Source organism: Triticum urartu, chromosome 3 (assembly GCF_003073215.2).
Source record: "Triticum urartu cultivar G1812 chromosome 3, Tu2.1, whole genome shotgun sequence".
In the NCBI taxonomy this organism is placed as follows: Eukaryota; Viridiplantae; Streptophyta; class Magnoliopsida; order Poales; family Poaceae; genus Triticum; species Triticum urartu.
Window position 1 is genome coordinate 378,291,307 of NC_053024.1, and position 8,156 is coordinate 378,299,462.

Genomic DNA, 8,156 nt, shown 5'->3' on the forward strand with positions numbered 1-8,156 from the left:
AATTAAAAAATGATCAGAAAAACATGAAACCTTTCTTGATGTAATGTCATGCCACTAAGATGACGTGGTAAAAAATTCGTCTGTTTGACGAAAATTTGGACACACACTCCTCACAAACCGGAGCAACTCACTAGAAGGCTTGTGGTTCCGAGACGGAACAATGCATGTTTGATGACGAACAGGAGATAGCTTCCTCTTACGGCCTTCAAATTTTTTCTACGTTTAACGTGCACTAATACAACTATCATGTGAAAATTTGAAAAATTCTAGGGGTCATTTGACCTTTAAAGGACATTTCAGTGATTTTCTAGCCATTTAATGGCTGTAATTCAAATTTGAACTATATCTACCTGCAACGGCGAACCATAACGATTTGAAAAGACATATTTGTGTACTTGTGTGCGAGTTAATTCCATGTGTAGTAAATTAAAAGGAATTTTCAAACATATTGGTCTCACCGCATGGACACATGCATGAAGTGCCATGGCATTTTAATTCCAAAATTTTAATAAATGATCAGAAAAACATGAAACCTTGCTTGATGTAATGTCATGCCACCAAGATGATGTGGTAAAACAATTGGCGTGTTTGACGAAAGTTTGGACACACACCCCTCACAAACCGAAGCAAGTCACTAGAAGGCTCATGGTTCCGAGGGGGACCAATCCATGTTTGATGACGAACGGGAAATAGCTTCCTCTTACGGCCTTCATTTTTTCTACGTTTAACATGTGCTACTACAACTGTCAAGTGAAAATTTGGAAAATTCTAGGGGTCAGTTGACCTATTAAAGACATTTAAATGAATTTCTAGCCGTTTAATGACTGCAATTCAAATTTGAACTACATATACATGGAACGGCTAACCATAACGGTTTGAAAAATCCAATTTGTGTACTTGTGTGCGAGTTAATTCCATGTATAGTAAATTAGAAAGAATTTTCAAACATATTGGCCTCACAGCATGGACACATGCATCGAGTGTCATGGCATTTTAATTCTAAAAAATAAAAAAATTATAAGAAAAACATGAAACCTTGCTTGATGTAATGTCATGCCACCAAGATGATGTGGTAAAAAAATTGGCCTGTTTGACGAAAGTTTGGGCACACACCCCTCACAAACCGGAGCAACTCACTAGAAGGCTCGTGGTTCCGAGAGGGAACAATGCATGTTTGATGACGAATGGGAGATAGCTTCCTCTTACGGCCTTCAAATTGTTTCTATGTTTAACGTGCACTAATACAACTATCATGTGAAAATTTGAAAAAATTTGGGGGTCATTTGACCTTTTAAAGACATTGAAGTGATTTTCTAGCCATTAAATGGTTGTAATTCAAATTTGAACTATATCTACCTACAACGGCTAAACATAACGGTTTGAAAAAACATATTTGTGTACTTGTGTGCAAGTTAATTCCATGTGTAGTAAATTAGAAGGAATTTTGAAACATATTGGTCTCACGGCATGGACACATGCATGGAGTGCCATGGCATTTTAATTCCAAAAAATTAGAAAATGATCAAAAAACATGAAACCTTGCTTGATGTAATGTCATGCCACCAAAATGATGGGGTAAAACAATTGGCGTATTTGACGAAAGTTTGGACACCCCCCCTCACAAACCGGATCAACTCACTAGAAGGCTCGTGGTCCCGAGGGGGAACAATGCATGTTTGATGATGAACGGGAGATAGCTTCCTCTTACGGCCTTCATTTTTTTCTATGTTTAACGTGTACTACTACAACTGTCATGTGAAAATTTGGAAAATTCTAGGGGTCAGTTGACCTTTTAAAGACATTTAAGTGATTTTCTAGCCATTTAATGACCGTAATTCAAATTCGAACTACATCTACATGCAACGGCTAACCATAACGGTTTGAAAAATCATATTTTGGTGTACTTTTGTGCGAGTTAAAAAAATCATCGGACGATGTAAATATTTGGTGTTTAAAAAAGAAAATGTAAAGATCTGGCAAGACAACTGGCCCCCAGACGATTGGCACTCTATTTCGCGCCTTGAGGTTTGGTAGGTGAGTGGCGGGGCTTATTAATCAGACACGGTTCTGTATTGGAAACCGTCAGCTATTAGGTTCACACAAGGATTTTGCTACGGGAATCGTGTGTAATTCAAACTACAGTACTTGTAAATTCCGGCGACCGGTGTGTGTATTGTTCCTGTCGATCTAGATTCCGGCCGCCAATAAATTCTACGTTGCTCACGTCGTCCTGCCTGCATTCTCATCTACATCCTCCCCTCGGCCGCCCTCTCTCTCTCTCAAATCTGTGCCATGGCGCCGCCGGTCTGCCCACGCATCAACGAGGAGTCGCTTCCCCTCGAGGACGCTCACTCGAAGAGCAGCGACGAGGACCCCCACGTGCCGCCGGACGAGGTTGCGCCGGACCCCCCAACTTTGAATTGGTTTTGGGGCTAGTACAATCTTTGTCTATGGAAGTTGCTGTAGCCGGCTGAGAAAGCCAGGCAAGTGGCGTTCAAGAAGGAGATGGCGGAGAAGTAAAACAGGTACCAGGCGGCCTGTGAAGCCCGTGATGCCGTCTTGAAAAGGAGGCGGTGGAGCTTTGGGGGTGGGAGCGGCATTGTGCGGAGGAGGTGTACGAAGACGGGTACTTCGCGAGGAAAGTCAAAGGTGCTAGGTGCCTCATTGCTGCATGGAGGTGGGCCGATAAGCTCCAGCATGCCACCAACGACGAGCTCCGGTGGGTGCCCAACGAAATGGCAAGATCGTTCGTGCTCGTCTGCCAACAAGAGGCAGATCGTTACGTCAAGCGCGGCGAGGCGGAGGAGGCAGAGTACTGTCCTCGCGCTAGGAAGACGCCGTGCACCAGGGAGCTGATCGCGAGGGGCTGCCTGAATACTGCCCCCAGGAGGGATTATTAGTTTTAGTATTGTTCGTTTTCAATTTTATGCATTGTACCTAGTAGTTATGTATCATCACGTATATGTGATGATATTATATATATTCTGTGATGAACGCAATATATATATATATATATTCCATTTCTATCTATTTTGTATACTAATTTGAATCTAGCTGTTATCATCCACATGTACAGAATGGAAAGCGTATATACACACATTGAAATAGAACATATAAGAACGGAAAATAGAGTACACACATTGAAACAGAGCAATAAATAGAGCAATACTATGATTGCTGTGAATACATGGCTATCCACATTGAAATGACTCAACAAAATAAAACGCGTCCATGAGACCATGACTAGCGGCCCTTGCCTACGGTAGCTCTTGGCTCTGCCTGAACTCGTGCAGGCGTTCATCCAAGCGGTTGACACGCTCGTGGTACATATGGAGCGCAATCTCGAGGTCCAAGTTGGCTATTTCATCAGAGATCACCAGGTCGAGGATGGGAAGGCCATGTTCCTCTACTGCACCCAGGTGGACACATGGGACAAGGAGGCGGTCGAGCCTACCGACCAGCGTGTTGGCATCGAGCGGGCCGCGGACAAGGCGAATGACGCGACCCATGTGAACGGTGCGGCGAGCGTCCGGTGCAAGTACGGCATGGCTAACCTCTGGTGCAAGTACGGTGCAGAGGGCCTCTGCCCACTCCTGGTGAGGAATGGGGGTACTGACGGGACCTGTACCCAGCTGCGACGCCCTGTCGACAGCAGGCAAGCGCCGATGGATCCGCTCTTGATGTGCGGCGCGCCGCGCCTCTCCCTCTGCGGTGCTCCAACGGTCTCGTCATGCGGCGAGCCGCAGCCAATCGGCACGGACGCGCCTAGCTTGCTCTGCGGCGCGCCATCGATCATGTTGACTGGTGAGTTGTAGCCTCTCAGCGTGGACATGCCTATCTTGATCCTTGGCGCTGAAGCGCCATGCGCCAAGGGCCTGCTCAACCCTGCTGATGATGCGCATCACGGTGTCATCCATTGCGTTACCGGGGAGCGCCTCGTCCTCGATGGTCCGTGGTGCCTGCTTGTTTTCCTCGTTGATGAGGTTGATGGCAGAGGCAACGCTTTGGTGGGTTGGCATGCTTGGAAAAGGTGGATGTGCTACAGGCTGCGCTTGTTGCCTCCGTGCGTCGCGCGCCGCCTAGGTTAATGCGCAATATCGCTGGGTGGCGGGAAACCGGTGAGGAAATGGTGGAAACGGTGGCATTTTCATAAAAAGCCATCAATTAATGGAAACTTAGCATAGAAGGAACATCGTGCTAGCACAAGAAGTAGATGTCATGTGTGTACTGGCCACCTAGCATAGATGATCATTTATCCTAGAATGCATGTAATAGTTTACTTTGGTGTGTAGAAATGTCATGTGTGTACTGGCCACCTATATAATTGGATGTTTGCCACGTATTACACACATCTTGTTTATGTGAAACATTTTTGTTCTCTTGGCTCAACACAAACAATTTATCAGAATGAACTGTATGCCCTCCATTGCACACACCTTGATCTGGCTAAACCATTTTTGTTGCGTTGCCTAATCAAAAACAGTTCATCCGAGTGAACCGTATGCCGTATATCACACACACCTTGATCTAGCCGACCGTTTATTTTGTGTTGCCTAATCACAAATAGTTCGTCTGAGTGAACTGTATGCCGTATATCGCACACGCCTTCATCTGGATGCCTGTTTCGGTTCTTTTTCCTCATCGCAAATAGTTAATTGAACTGAACCGTATGCCCTACATCGCACACGCAACTAAAATCAGAACCGTGTTTGATGGCTCCGCCATCACAAATGTTTTGCATCTTTTTGATGTTTTTTACATCACCGTTTGTGATTAATGCATCGCACACAGTTTTCTTAAAGGGATTCTGATCATAGTGTCGCGTTAGCAGCATCCTGCAGTAGTGTGCGGTCCCCAAAGGTAAATTAGCCTTTATCAAGCATGACTTGGAAACTAAAGACACAGTTCAATAAAACCTTAAACAAGGGGACATAGAAAAAAAACTCAATCATATAAAGGGGGAAGAAGATTCATGTTCCATGTTTGCTTCATTTCCTTATTCTTCTTAAAGTTATATAGTCGGTGTGTGTTGTCACTCAGCACACGAGAGACAATATGTGGTCCTTCCAATGGGTGAGTTAACTTGTGTTTGTTTCTAGTTTCTTGGTACAGGCGGACAACAAGATCACCAACGCTGAAGGAACACCCACACCCCCATCGGCCGTGATAGCGACACATGTTTTCCTGGTTGAAAGCAGAACGAGAAAGTCTGAGCTCTCGACCCTCTTCAAGGAGGTCAAGCTAATCCTGACATCCCTCTTCAGCTTCCGCCTTTGTGTATGCCATCACTCTGTGTGAATTTTAAATAAAGTCAGAAGACATGATCACCTTTGATCCATGCACCATGAAGAACGGTGTGAATTGAGTGGAGCAATTGACAATTATTTGCGGGCTCCATAAGGATTATGGTAGTCCTTCAACCCAGGCTCTAGCTGATCACTCTAGTGGGGGCACCAAGCATGGCTTCAGGCCTTGGACGATTAGGCCATTTACTCATCCAACCTGAACAATTGATTGTGAGTGTTCTATGGAAGCAAAGTGTATCCAAGTGCCCTGAGACCAACATCTTATTTATACCAACTCAGCTGGTGTCAATGCAAACATCCATAGTCTTGCTTTTCTTTGGGACGTCGATTGGATTGGTGACCCATCTGAGTGGAGATCGCTTTGATGAATCCGGTTGCGAAGAATTACGTGATCTCCCTCATTTCCTCTCGCTAGGGGTCAGAGAAATGACAAAGTGTTTGCTTGATGGGGTTCTCTAGCTTGATTGTGTTTAGCTTATGCTCGCCCATGTTCCTTTAAATTGAAGGTATGTCAGATGGCTACCTCATGAAGATGTCACGATTGCCACCGAGGAAGTCGAAGAGGGCGCTTTCCTATTTTTCATCCAGATTAATAGTGACATGGGTCGTCTTTGTTGGGTATTCAATGAATCTGGACTGGCTTTGTCATCCGTGCCGACTGAGAAGAGGGCTTGGTCATATTTGAGTTCTAGTCATTGGGTATCTCTCTCAGATCAATCGGCAACTTGTACTTCACAAGTATCGCCTCACCTAGATTTGCATTGACAATATTCGCATTCTTGTTCACAGTGTCCTCTACATGTTTTGGATCTCCAACCACAATGAGGACACCCTCAGGACCGGAGCATACTATGAACTTGGCATAAGTCGGGCATCCAAATATGTTGTGATATTCACTCTCGAAATTGACTATCTCAAAAGAGAGGGTGTTTTGGAAATTGTGATCACCATCAAAGATGACCCCGCCCCAATGGCTTGTCTTTCATCCATGAACCACACCATGAATGTTCCTCCTAGTGGCGTTGAGCCTCGAGTTGGGAATTCCCATTTTATCCAGCGTGCTTGCGTACATGATGTTGAGTCCACTGCCTCCATCCATCAAGACACTTTGTAGTCAATATTCATTGATGAGTGGATCAACGACAAGTGGTTGTCTGCCTAGAAACAACAAATGAGCCGGGTGATTGGTACGGTCAAAAGTGATTGGGGTCACTGGAACCATGGCATTGATCTCCCGACCATGCATCTTTCACACTTGATTAGTTTCCGGGGCCGCGAAAATTAGAAGCATGTCCTTCACCCTGGGAATTTATGTTCCTAATCCTCCACATTATCGTCTCTCTCAGCATCATTATCATTAGCTGAGTGCTTTTATTTCCTTGACTAGATTTTCTTTAGGACCTTCATGTCTGCTGGTGTGCTTGGCCAGGTTATTCACTTTGTTTCCATGGACGCAACAGGGCTTGTCCAGGATGTCACTGTTGGCTTGCTTCTTGCGAGGCACCCAGTCTTGTTCTCCCCACAAATCTTCTTACCCCCGCTGACTGCTGCCACCAAAACAGCGTCGCCGACTCCGTCTTCACCGTCTGACAAACAACGTTTTTTCTTGCCATTTTTGCAGTTTTGATTATTTTGGTTTTTGTGCCTGAATGGTCTGTTCCGTAGCTCAGCCTTCATGATCATGTTCTCCTCTTTGCTATTAGCATGCCCATTCGCTATCTCCATAAGTTGGCACATGAAAGTTACATCTGTGCAATTGATCCGAAGGCAATGGTGCTCCTATCTTACACATTGTTGGAAAGTGTGGATTGCATGATTCTCAATGACATTTTCCACGGAGTTGTGAAGCTGTATTCACCTCTGGATATAAACCTGAATGGATTCTTTGGGCGACTAGACACACATCATCAAATCTTAGTAGCCACATGGTCGTTTGTATGTGCCTTCAAAATTCGTAAAGAACACGTCCTCCATCACTCTCCAACTGTAAATACTGGTTTCTTAGAAATTGTGAAGACATGCACACGATGATCCATCCAGGTAGAGAGAAAGATTTCACATAGCCACATAATCATTCCCGCCGCTAATTTTCATGACAATGAGGTAGTCGGCCAGCCAGGTCTCCGGTTTACTATTGCCACCATACTTCCTGTTTCTCGAGCACATTCGGAATCGTGCAGGGAAGGGAGTCATATGGATTGCCTAACTAAGGCACATCGAGTTCGAAAAGCCTGAGCCACTTCATTTGCATCAATCCCCATCAGTGGCTACATGTGCAAGTGTGTGGTGTTGCGAATATCCATAAGGTTGAAGATCCGTCGCATTGGCAATGGGGGAACAACTGAAGATTTCGAGAGCGTGTCACAAGTTATCCAACAAATTCATTAGCGACAACATCCGCTCACTAAGAAGATCAGGCCACCCCTTATCACATCACGACATGTTGCTTGTGCATGGTCCAGCTGCCTTTGTGCCAAGATACCCCACAGATCATAATGAAGATCATCTTGATGCCAGGAAGAAATGTCCCGATGTCGAGATGAGTCATCTCGCTGTCAAAGAGAAGCGCCCCGACACCAATGGGAGTTATCACGTCTTTTGGGAGATTCACCTCAGTCGAGGAGATCTATCCCGACTGAGAGGTGAGTCATCGCGCCATCAAGGATTACCATCTTGATGAAATGGCGAATGATCACAAAGTCGAGGAGTAACGCCCCTAACATTGTGACGGAGATCATTATGTCGCCGAGGAGAACTCTCTTGGTGTTGTGGCGAAAGACCAGCACACGCCCCTACACCAATGAGAGTCATCACGTCTTTAGTAACGCCCCAAGCCATAGCTCGTTGCTG